The 12148-nt window shown below is 36.1% G+C and overlaps 1 pseudogene across 1 annotated transcript; it reads left to right on the plus strand.

The window, feature by feature from the left end:
- The first annotated feature begins 1392 nt into the window (after positions 1-1392).
- On the plus strand, positions 1393-2104 carry LOC128577868 (protein MIS12 homolog; annotated as a pseudogene). The gene has a single exon (XR_008377637.1). The product of XR_008377637.1 is annotated as a protein MIS12 homolog (transcript).
- Positions 2105-12148: the final 10044 nt, after the last annotated feature.

Here is a 12148-nt window from a genome sequence, read left to right on the forward strand (position 1 = left end):
GTTTTTAAGGAGAGCATATGTTTGCTAGGTCCAGTTGGCTTATAGTATTGTTCAAGTCTTCCATTTCCTTATTCATCTTCCATTTGGTTGCTCTATTCATTATTGTAAGAATTGAATTCATAATTAAAGTTTCTGACTATTATTGTAGAACCATCTTTCTCTTCATTTGATTTTGCCAAATTTCATTTATTTCAAGCTCTGTTATAAGGTATGTATATGTTTATAATTATTATATTAATTGTTATTAAATTGATTCTTTCATCAATATGTGATGTCATTCTTTGTGTCTTGTAACAAAAAAAAAATTTAGACAGAGTCTCACTTTTTCACCCTTGGTAGAGTGCTGTGGCATCATAGCTCACAGAAACCTCCAAATCTTGGGCTTTAGTAATTTTCTTGCCTCTGCCTCATGCGTAGCTGGGACTACAGTGGCCTGCCATAATGCGTGGCTATTTTTAGAGATGAGGTCTCACTCTGGCTCAGGCTGGTCTCTAACCTCTCAGCTCAGGCAATCCACCTGCCTCAGCCTCCCAGAGGGCTAGGATTACAGGCATTAGCCACCACGCCCAGCCTCTCCCTTTGATTTTGTCAAATTTCATTTATTTCAAGCTCTGTTGCAAGGTATATATATGTTTATAATTATTATATTAATTATTATTAAATTGACTCTTTTATCAATCTGTAATGTCATTCTTTGTGTCTGGTAACAATTTTTTATTAAATTCTATTTTGTCTAATATTAGTGATAACCATCTGAAATCACTTGGTTGCAATTTGTGTGGCATATCCTTTCCATTTCTTCACTTTAAACTACTATTTGTATCTTTGGGTTTAGAACTAATATCTTGTAGACAGACTATAGAAGGATCATGGTGTGTATTTTTGTGTGTGTTTGCACATGCACGTGCACATGCACACACATGCATGCATTATGCTAATCTCTGCCTTTTAATTAGACAGTTTAATTCATTTATATTTAAAGTAAACTACAAATAAGAGATGAATTTCTCCTATCACTTTGTAATTATTTTTTAAATATCTTATATATTTTTGTTTCTCACTTTGTTACTACCTTCTTCTGTATATAGTTGACCTTTTTGTAGGGTACAATTTTGATTGCCTTCTTATTACTTTTTTTGTTTTTTCTTTTTTAAAGATATTTTCTAAGTGTTTACCCCATGGATTACAATTAACATCTCAAAATTTTAAAAATCTGACTTAAATTAATGCCAACATAGCTACAATTGAATACAAAATCTTTACTTCCTTATAGCTCGGTCCCACTTGTGTTTTTACTGTTATAAATTATTCTTACAGATCATTCAGAATTTGGAGGACGTGGTGTCACCTATCCCTAACAGCGAGCAGTGGTTTAAAGGAAGTGGTGGGAAGTTGGTGTGTGGTCGAATTCATCACCCTCATGGTTGCTACGATTTTTCACAATAAAAAATAACATAGCAAAATAAACCAAGATGTCTGTTGATCCAATGACCTATGAGGCCCAGTTCTTTGGGTTCACCCCACAGACATGCATGCTCAGGATCTATATTGCATTTCAAGACTACCTATTCAAGGTGATGTAGGCTGTTGAACAGGTTATTCTGAAGAAGTTGGATGGCATCCCAGACTGTGAGATCAGCCCAGTCCAAGTTCACAAATGCACAGAAAAGTTCTTAGCTTCATGAAAGGACGTTTTGATAACCTTTTTGGTAAAATGGAGCAGCTGTTTTTGCAGTTGATTTTGTGGATTCCCCCAAACATCTTGCTTCCTGAAGATAAATGTAAGGAGATACATCCTTATAATGAGGAAGAATTTCAACATCTCCAGAAAGAAATTGACCAGTTACAGGAGAAGTATAAGACTGAATTATGTACTAAGCAGGCCCTTCTTGCAGAATTAGAAGAGCAAAAAATTGTTCAGGCCAAACTCAAACAGACATTGGCTTTGTTCGATGAGCTTCAAAATGTTGGCAGAGATCATGGTACTAGTGACTTTAGGGACAGTTTGGTGTCCCTGGTTCAGAACTCCAGAAAACTACACAACATTACAGACAATGTGGAAAAGGAAAGCAAAAGACTGAAAACATCATAATTTTTAAATAATAAAAAGAATGATAAGGAATTTATACCAATGACTTTCAAGCGAACTGCAAGTTTATTAATTTTCTTTGTTCACATCTTCCTTTTTTGGTCCGCTTTCCTGTTTCTTGCATGAGGGAGCTGATAACTGGTTGAAAGAAGCAAATAGCAAAAAAGACAACCTAATGTCTGGTGAAGAGGAAAGAAGGTGTTTTTGTTTCTAAAATAAGTGCTTCCCATGACCAAGGCCATGATAATGTTAAGTTGTTTGCTATCCTGGAGTCTAGCAGAAAAAAACCTTGGACACAAAAGAAGCAGATCCAGAATAGAAAAGGAAGGTTGGAGCAAACCCAATAGTAAAATTTATATTTACTGACCGTTGACTATTCATGTCAATTTCTTTCCATCCTTCAGTTAGTTTTAGAATCTGACTTATACCTACCTATTATTTATTCACACTTATAAACATCAAATATTTAGAACGCTTAGGGAAATTTTAGCTGTATCTTGTGCTTAAATTCAATGGACTCTAAAATTTCTTTTTGTAATTAATGTACATAAGATGTTAGATCACCCAAGGAAAGTGGAGAAATAGGAATGGTTGCTCTGAAGGTATTGCTTTTCCTCCGTTTCTTCCTAAAGTAAAGGATTTGAAGTTTCTCCTATATGTAAAGAGGAGGAGTTTAGAGTATTAATATTTGTAATGAAATGCTTGTAAATTTAGAAAGCTTATGTTTACCCAAAATATGTTTACCATCAAGAAATTCTTTTTCTAATCCTGTAATTTAGATGTATGTGTTTTAAAGGCTTTGATTTTCTGCTAAAAATAAATAAATAAATAAATTATTCTTACATATTGTGTTTCAATTAACACATTTACACCTTCTGTTTTATACATTTGCATTTCAAATATTAAAGGGAAAACAGATTTTACAAACCAAAAATATTACATAACTGACTTTTATATTTACCTATGTTATAATCATTTTTTTTTTTTTTTTGAGACAGATTCTCACTATGTTGCCCTCAGTAGAGTGCCATGGCCTCACAGCTCACAGCAACCTCAAACTCTTGGCCTTAAGCAATTCTCTTGCCTCAGCCTCCAGAGTAGCTTGGACTACAGGTGCCCATCACAACACCTGGCTATTTTTTGGTTGCAATTGTCATTGTTCTTTAGCAGGCTGGGTCCGGGCTCAAACCCGCTAGCCTAGGTATATGTGGCTGGCACCCTACTCACTGAACTACAGGCGCCAAGCCAACTGGTGTTATAATCTTTATCACTGTTCGTTATTTCATTGTATCACTTCCAGTATCCTTTCATTTCAGATAGAGAGACTCACTTGAGCCTTTCTTATAGGGTAAGTCTACCAGGGATGAATTGTCTTAGCTTTGGTTTCTCTGGGAATATTTGATTTTTTTTATTTTCTTTTTTGAAGGGTAGTTTTACAAGATTTGGAATTCTTGATTGATAGATTTTTTTCTTTTGTGTTTATTTCCATAAGTACTTTAAACATGTTATCCCACACCTTTCTGGCCTCTGTGATTTCTTATGAAAAATTGACTGTTGGGCGGCGCCTGTGGCTCAAGGAGTAGGGTGCCGGTCCCATATGCCGGAGGTGGCAGGTTCAAACCCAGCCCCGGCCAAAAAAAAAAAAAAAAATGAAAAATTGACTGTTAATCTTACCAAGTATCCCTTTTACTTGATTTTTCTTCATACTTTCTGGTTTCAAGATTCTCTCTTTTATCTCTTTATAGCCATTCTTTAGCCATGAGAGAGTTGTGAGTAAGGGAACTCATCTTGTGTCTATCCTCAGGGAAAATCCCAGACAGGTCAAAATAGACAAATACATTTCCTTGGGAAAAAGTTGTGCTCTGCTCCCTCCAAAATGACTATACTAGAAATGTGGGGCTACTGAATTCAAGATTATTGCCATGGAAAGGAAGATAATGGGACAAAACTCAATTAGGATGCCACAAATAAGTCTTTTTAAACTTTATTCAGCATTTACTTGTTTATTTCAAACTCTTATTTCCTAGAGTCTGACAAAGTTAATTCTGACAGTTTTTATTTGTTTTTTGGTGTTTCTGTGGAGGGACAGGCCATTGAGACTTCACCTGCTCTACCATTTTTTTTTTTTATTAAATCATAGCTGTGTACATTAATGCAATCATGGGGTACAATGTGCTAGTATTATATACAATTTGAAATATTTTCATCAAACTGGTTAACATACCCTTCATGGCATTTTCTTAGTTATTGTGTTAAGACATTTATATTCTACATTTAGTAAATTTCACATGTACCCTTGTAAGATGCACCATTGGTGTGGTCCCACCAATTACCCTTCCTATACCCATCCTCTCCTCCCCTCTCTCTCCCTTTTCCCCATATTATTGGGCTATAATTGGGTTATAGCTTTCATATGAAAGCTATAAATTGGTTTCATAGTAGGGCTGAGTACATTGGATACTTTTTCTTTCATTCTTGAGATACTTTGCTAAGAAGAATATGTTCCAGCTCCATCTATGTAAACATGAAAGAGGTAAATTCTCCATATTTCTTTAAGGCTGCATAATATTCCATGGTGTACATATACCACAATTTATTAATCCATTCGTGGGTTATTCGTGGTGTACATATACCACAATTTATTAATCCATTCAATGGGCACTTGGGCTTCTTCCATGACTTAGCAATTATGAATTGGCTGCAATAAACATTCTGGTGCAAATATTGTTTTTATAATGTGATTTTTGATCTTCTGGATATATACCTAGTAGAGGAATAGTAGGATCAAAGGGCAGGTCTATTTTTAGATCCCTAAGTTTTCTCCAAATATCTTTCCAAAAGGAACGTTATTAGTTTCCTTTCCCACCAGCAGTGTGGAAGTGTTCCCTTTTCTCCACATCCATGCCAACATCTCTGGTTTTGGGATTTTGTGATGTGGGCAAATCTTACTGGAGTTAGATGATATCTCAAAGTAGTTTTGATTTGCATTTCTCTAATGATTAAGGATGATGAGCATTTTCTCATATGTCTGTAGGCCATGCACCTGTCTTCTTCAGAGAAGTTTCTCTTTAAGTCCCTTGCCCACCCTGAGATGGGATCACTTGTTCTTTTCTTGCTAATACATTTGAGTTCTCTGTGGATTCTGGTTATTAAACCTTTGTCAGAGGCATAACCTGCAAATATCTTCTCCCATTCTGAGGGCTGTCTGCTTGCTTTACTTACTGTGTTCTTGGCTATGCAGAAGCTTTTTAGTTTGATCGGGTCCCAGTGGTGTATTTTTGGTATTGCTTCAATTGCCCAGGGGTTCCCCTCATAAAATATTCACCCAGGCCGATTTCTTCAAATGTTTTCCCTGCAATTTCTTCTAGTATTTTTATAGTTCCATGTCTTATGTTTAAATATTTAATCCAGTGAGAATCCATCTTAGTTAATGGTGAAAGGAGTGGATCCAGTTTCAGTCTTCTACAGGTCACCAGCCAGTTCACCCAGCACCATTTGTTAAATAGGGAATCTTTTCCCCACTGAATGTTTTTAATTGGCTTGTCAAAGATAAAATAACAGTAAGTAGCTGGGTTCCTCTCTTGGTTCTCTATTCTGTTCCATATGCCTACATCTCTGTTTGTGCCAGTACCATGCTGTTCTGATCACTATCGATTTATAGTATAGTCTGAGGTCTGGCAGTGTGATTCCTCCTGCTTTGTTTTTGTTTCTGAGTAAAGTCTTGCTATTTGAGGATTTTTCTGATTCCATATAAAATGAAGTATTATTTTTGAGATCTTTAAAGTATGACAGTGGAGCTTTAATAGGGATCGCATTAAAATTGGATATTGCTTTGGGTAGTATGGACATTTTAACAACATTGATTTTTTCCAGCCATGAGCATCATATGCTTTTCCATATGTTAACCTCTTCAGCTATTTCTTTTCTTAGAGTTTTATAGTTCTCATTATAGAGATTGTTCATGTCCTTTGTCAGGTAAACTCCCAAGTATTTCATCTTCTTTGGCACTACTGTGAATGGAATAGAGTCCTTGACTGTTTTTTTTTTTTTTTCAGCATGACTATTGTTGGTATATATAAAGACTACAGATTTATGAGTGTTGTTTTCGTAGCCTGAAATGCTACTGTATTCCTTGATCACTTCTAAGAGTTTTGTAGTAGAATCCCTGGTGTTTTCCAGATATACAAGCATATCATCTACGAAGAGTGAAAGTTTGATCTCTTCTGACTGTATGTGATACCCTTGATTGCCTTTTCTTGCCTAATTGCGATGGCTAAGACTTCCATTACTTGTTAAAAAATAGTGGAGACAATGGGCAACCTTGCCTGGTTCCTGATCTGAGGATGATTTCAATTTAACTCTGTTCAATACGATATTGGCTGTGGGTTTGCTGTAGATGGTCTCTATCAGTTTAAGAAATGTCCCTTCTGTACTCATTTTCTTAAGTGTTCTGATCATGAAGGGATGTTGGATGTTATCAAAAGCTTTTTCTGCATCAATTGAGAGAATCATATGGTCTTTGTTTTTTAATTTGTTTATGTGATGAATTATATTTATAGATTTACATATATTGAACCAGCCTTGAGACCCTGGGATAAAACCCAATTGGTCATGGGGTATAATTTGTTTTTTTTCTTTTTTTCTTTTTTCTTAAATCATAGCTGTGTACATTGATATGATCATGGGGCATCATTCACTAGCTTCACAGACCATTTACCAAGTTTCACATATACCCTTGTAAGATGCACTGCTGGTGTAATCCCACCAATCCCACTATTCAGCCATTAAAAAAAATGGAGACTTTACATCTTTCGTATTAACCTGGATGGAAGTGGAAGACATTATTCTTAGTAAAGCATCACAAGAATGGAGAAGCATGAATCCTATGTACTCAATTTTGATATGAGGACAATTAATGACAATTATGGTTATGGGGGGGAACAGAAAGAGGGAAAGAGGGAGGTGGGGGGGCCTTGGTGTGTGTCACACTTTATGGGGGCAAGACATGATTGCAAGAAGGACTTTACCTAACAATTGCAATCAGTGTAACCTGGCTTATTGTACCCTCAATGAATCCCCAACAATAAAAAAAAAAAAAAAAAAGACTCAAGATTTTGGACTAAATTTTAAAAAATAACTTCAAATGAGTCAAGGCTTGAGAAAAGTTCAGTCAAATTAGAGATTTAATTTCTCTACTATATGGAGGCATCCAGAACATTTTGATTATTTCAAGTGTAATGGTCTTTATTTTATATCTTGCTTTTGACATTATACAAATAAAACATGTTCACTCTATAACAAGTAAAAATGTAGAATGGCATCAAGCAAAAACAATTACCCATAATCCACAATTTCTGTAGAGATAATCATGGACCACGTTAAGGTTTTTAGCCTGCTCTGGATGGTTTTTCCATGCATATATACACACATGTATGAACTATTTCAAAAGAAAAATTTTATATATATAAGTGCATATATATAAAGCAATCTACCTTTTCAATGCCATTCCTATTAAAATACCAACATTGTACTTTCCAAGATTTGGAAAAAATGATTCTGCGTTTTGAATAGAACCAGAAAAAACTCTGTATAGCTAAGCAGTTCTTGGTAACAAAAATAAAGCTGGGGGCATCACCATACCAGATTTTAGGCTGTACTACAAAGCCATTAGTGGTCAAGACAGCATGGTACTGGCTCAAAAATAGAGACACAGACATTTGGAATTGAGTAGAAAACCAGGGAATGAAACTAACATCTTACAACCACCTAATCTTCAATAAACCAAATAAGATCATACCTTGGGGGAAAGACTCCCTATTCAATAAATGGTGCTGGGAGAACTGAACATCCACATGTAAAAGACTGAAACTGGACCCACACCTTTCTCCACTCACGAAAATTGATTCAAGATGAATAAAGGACTTAAATTTAAGGCATGAAACAATAAAAATCTCAAAGAAAGCATAGGAAATACACTGGAAGATATTGGCCTGGGAAAAGACGTCATGAAGAAGACTGCTGTGGCAATCGCAACAACAACAAAAATAAACAAATGGGACTTAATTAAACTGAAAAGCTAAGGAGACAACAACCAAAGCAAATAGACAACCTACACAATGGGAAAGGATATTTGCATATTTTGAATCAGACAAAAGCTTGATAACTAGGATCTATAAAGAACTCAAATTAATCTACGTGAAAACAACCAACAATCCCATATATCAATGGGCAAGAGACATGAATAGAACCTTCTCTAAAGAAGACAGATGAATGGCTAACAAATATATGAAAAAATTCTCATCATTCCTATTTATTAGAGAAATGAAAACCAAAACCACCCTGAGACACCATCTAACCCCAGTGAGAATGGCCCACATCATAAAATCTCAAAACTGCAGATGCTGGCAGGATGTGGATAGAAGGGAACACTTTTACGCTGCTAGTGGGACAGAAAACTAATATAACCTTTTTGGAAGGAAGTATGCAGAAACCTGAAAGAACTTAGGCTAGACCTCCCTTTTGATCCTGCAATCCCATTACTGTGCATCTACCCAGAAGGAAAAAACATAAGGACACTTGCACTAGACTGTTTATTGCAACTCAGTTTATAATCGCCAAAATGTGGAAACAGCCTAAATGCCCACCAACCCAGGAATGGATTAACAAGCTGTGGTATATGTATACCATGCTATTCAGCCATTAAAAAAATGGAGACTTTACATCGTTTGTATTAACCTGGATGGAAGTGGAACACATTATTCTTAGCAAAGCATCACAAGAATGGAGAAGCATGAATCCTATGTACTCGATTTTGATATGAGGACAATTAATGACAAGGTCATAGTGGGGGTAGGAGAAGGGGAGAGCAGAGAGAGAAAGAAGGAGGGAGGGGCGGGGAAAGGAAGAGCAGAGAGAGGGAAGGAGGTAGGGGAGTGGGGCTTTGGTGTGTGCCACACCTTTGGGGGGCAAGACATGATTGTAAGAGGGACTTTATCTAACAAATGCAATCAGTGTAACCTGGTTTCTTGTACCCTCAATGAATCCCCAACGACAAAAAAAAAAAAAATTACCTCTGCTTACATCTTTTTTTTTTATTAATACCAGAGTACAGAAGTGTAGGTTCCATTGTTTACACTTATTAAGTAGAGTCCAAGTTGTAGATGTGTCCTTCACCCAGGAGGTGTGCTGTATACCCCTACATTGTGTCTATTAGGTGAGAATTTACCAATCTCCCCTCCACCCCCATTTGAATTTAATTGTGTTTTGCTCTTGTGTGGAAGTGTATTTGTTTGTCTACTGGTTTCATATTACTATTGAATACATTGGATACTTGCTTTTTCATTCTTGTGATACTTTATTAAGTAAAAATGTTCTCCACCTCTGTACAAAAGATGTAAAGTCTCCATCTTTTATGGCTGAATGATATACATATACCACAGTTTATTAGTCCATTCATGTGTTGATGGGCACTTGGGTTGATTCCCCACAACTTGGTGGTTGTGAATTAAACTGTGATAGAAATTCTAGTGCAAATGTCCTTATGGTAAAATGATTTATTTTTCCTGGGTAGATAGCTAGTAATGCAATTACATGATCAAATGGAAGGTCTACTTTTTTTTTTTTTTTTGGCTAGGGCCGGGCTTGAACCTGCCACCTCCAGTATATTGGGCCAACGCCCTACTCCCTTGAGCCACAGGCACCACCTGGAAGGTCTACTTTTCGTTCTTTGAGGATTCTCCATACTTCTTTCCGAAGAGGCTGTATTAGTTTGCAGCCCCCACCAATAGTGTAAAAGTGTTCCCTTTCCTCCACACCTTTACCAGCTTCTGCAGTATTGGGACTTACTAATGTGGGCTGTTCTCACTGGGGTTACACGATATCTCAAGGTGGGTTTGGTTTGCATTTCTCTGATAGAGAACAATGACCATTTTTTCATGTGTTTGTAGGCCATTCCTCTGTCTTCTTTGGAGAAGGCTCTGTTCATCTCTCTCGCCCAGTGATAATGGGATTGTTTGCTCTTTTTTTCTGGAGTTCTCTGTAGATTCTCATTATCAACCCTTTGTCTGATTTGTAACATGCTAATATCTTTTCCCATTATGAAAGTTGTCGGTTTGCTTTAATTGTTGTGTCCTTAGCTGTGCAGGTTTTTAACTTAAGTCCCATTTATTTATTTTTGTTGTTGCTACCATAGCCGATGGAGTCTTCATAAAATATTTCCCCAGGCTGATATTATCAAGAGTTTTTCTCTCACTTTCTTCTAGGATTTTTATTGTTTTGTGTCTTAGATTTAAACATTTTATACATTGTGAGTCAATTATTGTTAAGTGGTGACAGATCTGAGTCCAGTTTTTGTCTTTTACATGTGGTTATCCAGTTCTCCCAGCACCATTTATTGACTAGGGAGTCTTTTCTCCAGTGTATGCTTTTGTTTGATTTATTGAAGATGAGATGGTCATATGAGGCTAGTTTCATCTCTATATTTTCTATTCTGTTCAATAGATCTATATCTCTATTTTTGTGCCAATACCATTGCTGTTTTGATCACCGTGGACTTGTAGTATAACCTGAAGTCTGGTAAAGTCAGGCTTCTGAATTTGTTTTTATTGCTAAAAACTGCCTTGGCTATATGGGTTTTTTTCTGATTCCACACAATATGAAAACTATTTTTTCAAGTTCTTCAAAGTATGATGTTGGTATTTTAGTGGGGATTACATTAAATATGTAGATTGCTTTGGACAATATAGACATTTTCTGATTCTTCCCAGAAAAGAGTATGGCATGTTCTTCCATTTGTTAATGTGTTTTGCTATTTTCTTTCTCAAGATTCCATAATTCGCTCTGTAGAGATCTTTTACTTCCTATGTTAGATATATTCCCAGGTATTTCCTATTCTTTGAAGCTACCGAGAAGGGTATTGTGTTCTTGATCTGCTTATCAGCTTGATTGTTATTAGCATATGCAAATATCAATACTGATTTGTGGACATTGATTTTATGCTCCGTGATGTTACTGTATTTCTTTATCTCTCCCAGCAGTCTTGTAGTTGAGTTGCTTGAGGCTTTCTAAATATAAGATCATATCCTCAGCAAAGAGGGAGCATTTGACCTCCTCTGTCCCCATTTGGATGCCCTTAAGATCTTTCTATGGCCTGATTACACTGGCTAGAACTTCCAGCGCTATGTACAATAGTAGTGGTGATAGTGGACATGGTTGATCTGGTTCCAGGGGAAAAGCTTTCAGTTTTACTTCATTCAGTATGATATTGGCTGTAGGTTTGTCATAGATGGCTTCAATCAGCTTAAGAAATGTGCCATCTCTGCCTATTTTCTTAAGTGTTCTTGTCAGAAAAGGATGCTGAATTTTGTTTAATGCTTTTTCTGCATCTATTGAAAGGATCATTTGGTCTTTGTTTTTGCTTCTATTGATATGGTTAATTACATTTATAGATTTACATATGTTAAACCGACTTTTCATCCCTGGGATAAAACCTACCTCGGAGTGATGTACAATTTTTTAAAATGTCTCGCTGCATTCCATTTGCTAGGGTTTTATTGAATATTTTTGCATTATATTCATTAATGATATTTGTCGGTAGTTTTCCTTGTTTTGTTGGATCCTTTCCTAGTTTTTGTATCACAGTCATGTTTATGTTATAGAATATGTTGGGGAGGGTTCCTTCCTTCTCAATGTTTTTGAATAGGTTCTGGGGTTTAGGTGCAAACTCTTCTTTGACGGTTTTATAGAATTGTCGTGTGAAGCCATCTGGTCCAGGGCTTTTTTTTTTGTTGGGAGCTTTTTATTATTGTTTCAGTTTTGGTGCTTGATATTCTTCTGTTCAAGAGATCTATTTTTTCCAGGTTAAGTATATGGAGGTTGTGTGATTTCAGGTATGTCCATTTCCTCCACATTGTCAAATTTCTGAGCACAATTTTTTATAGTACTCATTGACAATCTCTTGTATGTCTGTGTAATCTGTTGATAATTCCCCTTTGTTATTTCTGATTGAGGCTATTAGAGATCTTACTTTTCTATTCCTAGTTAGTCTGACCAAATGTTTAT

Source organism: Nycticebus coucang, chromosome X (genome assembly GCF_027406575.1).
Source record: "Nycticebus coucang isolate mNycCou1 chromosome X, mNycCou1.pri, whole genome shotgun sequence".
In the NCBI taxonomy this organism is placed as follows: Eukaryota; Metazoa; Chordata; class Mammalia; order Primates; family Lorisidae; genus Nycticebus; species Nycticebus coucang.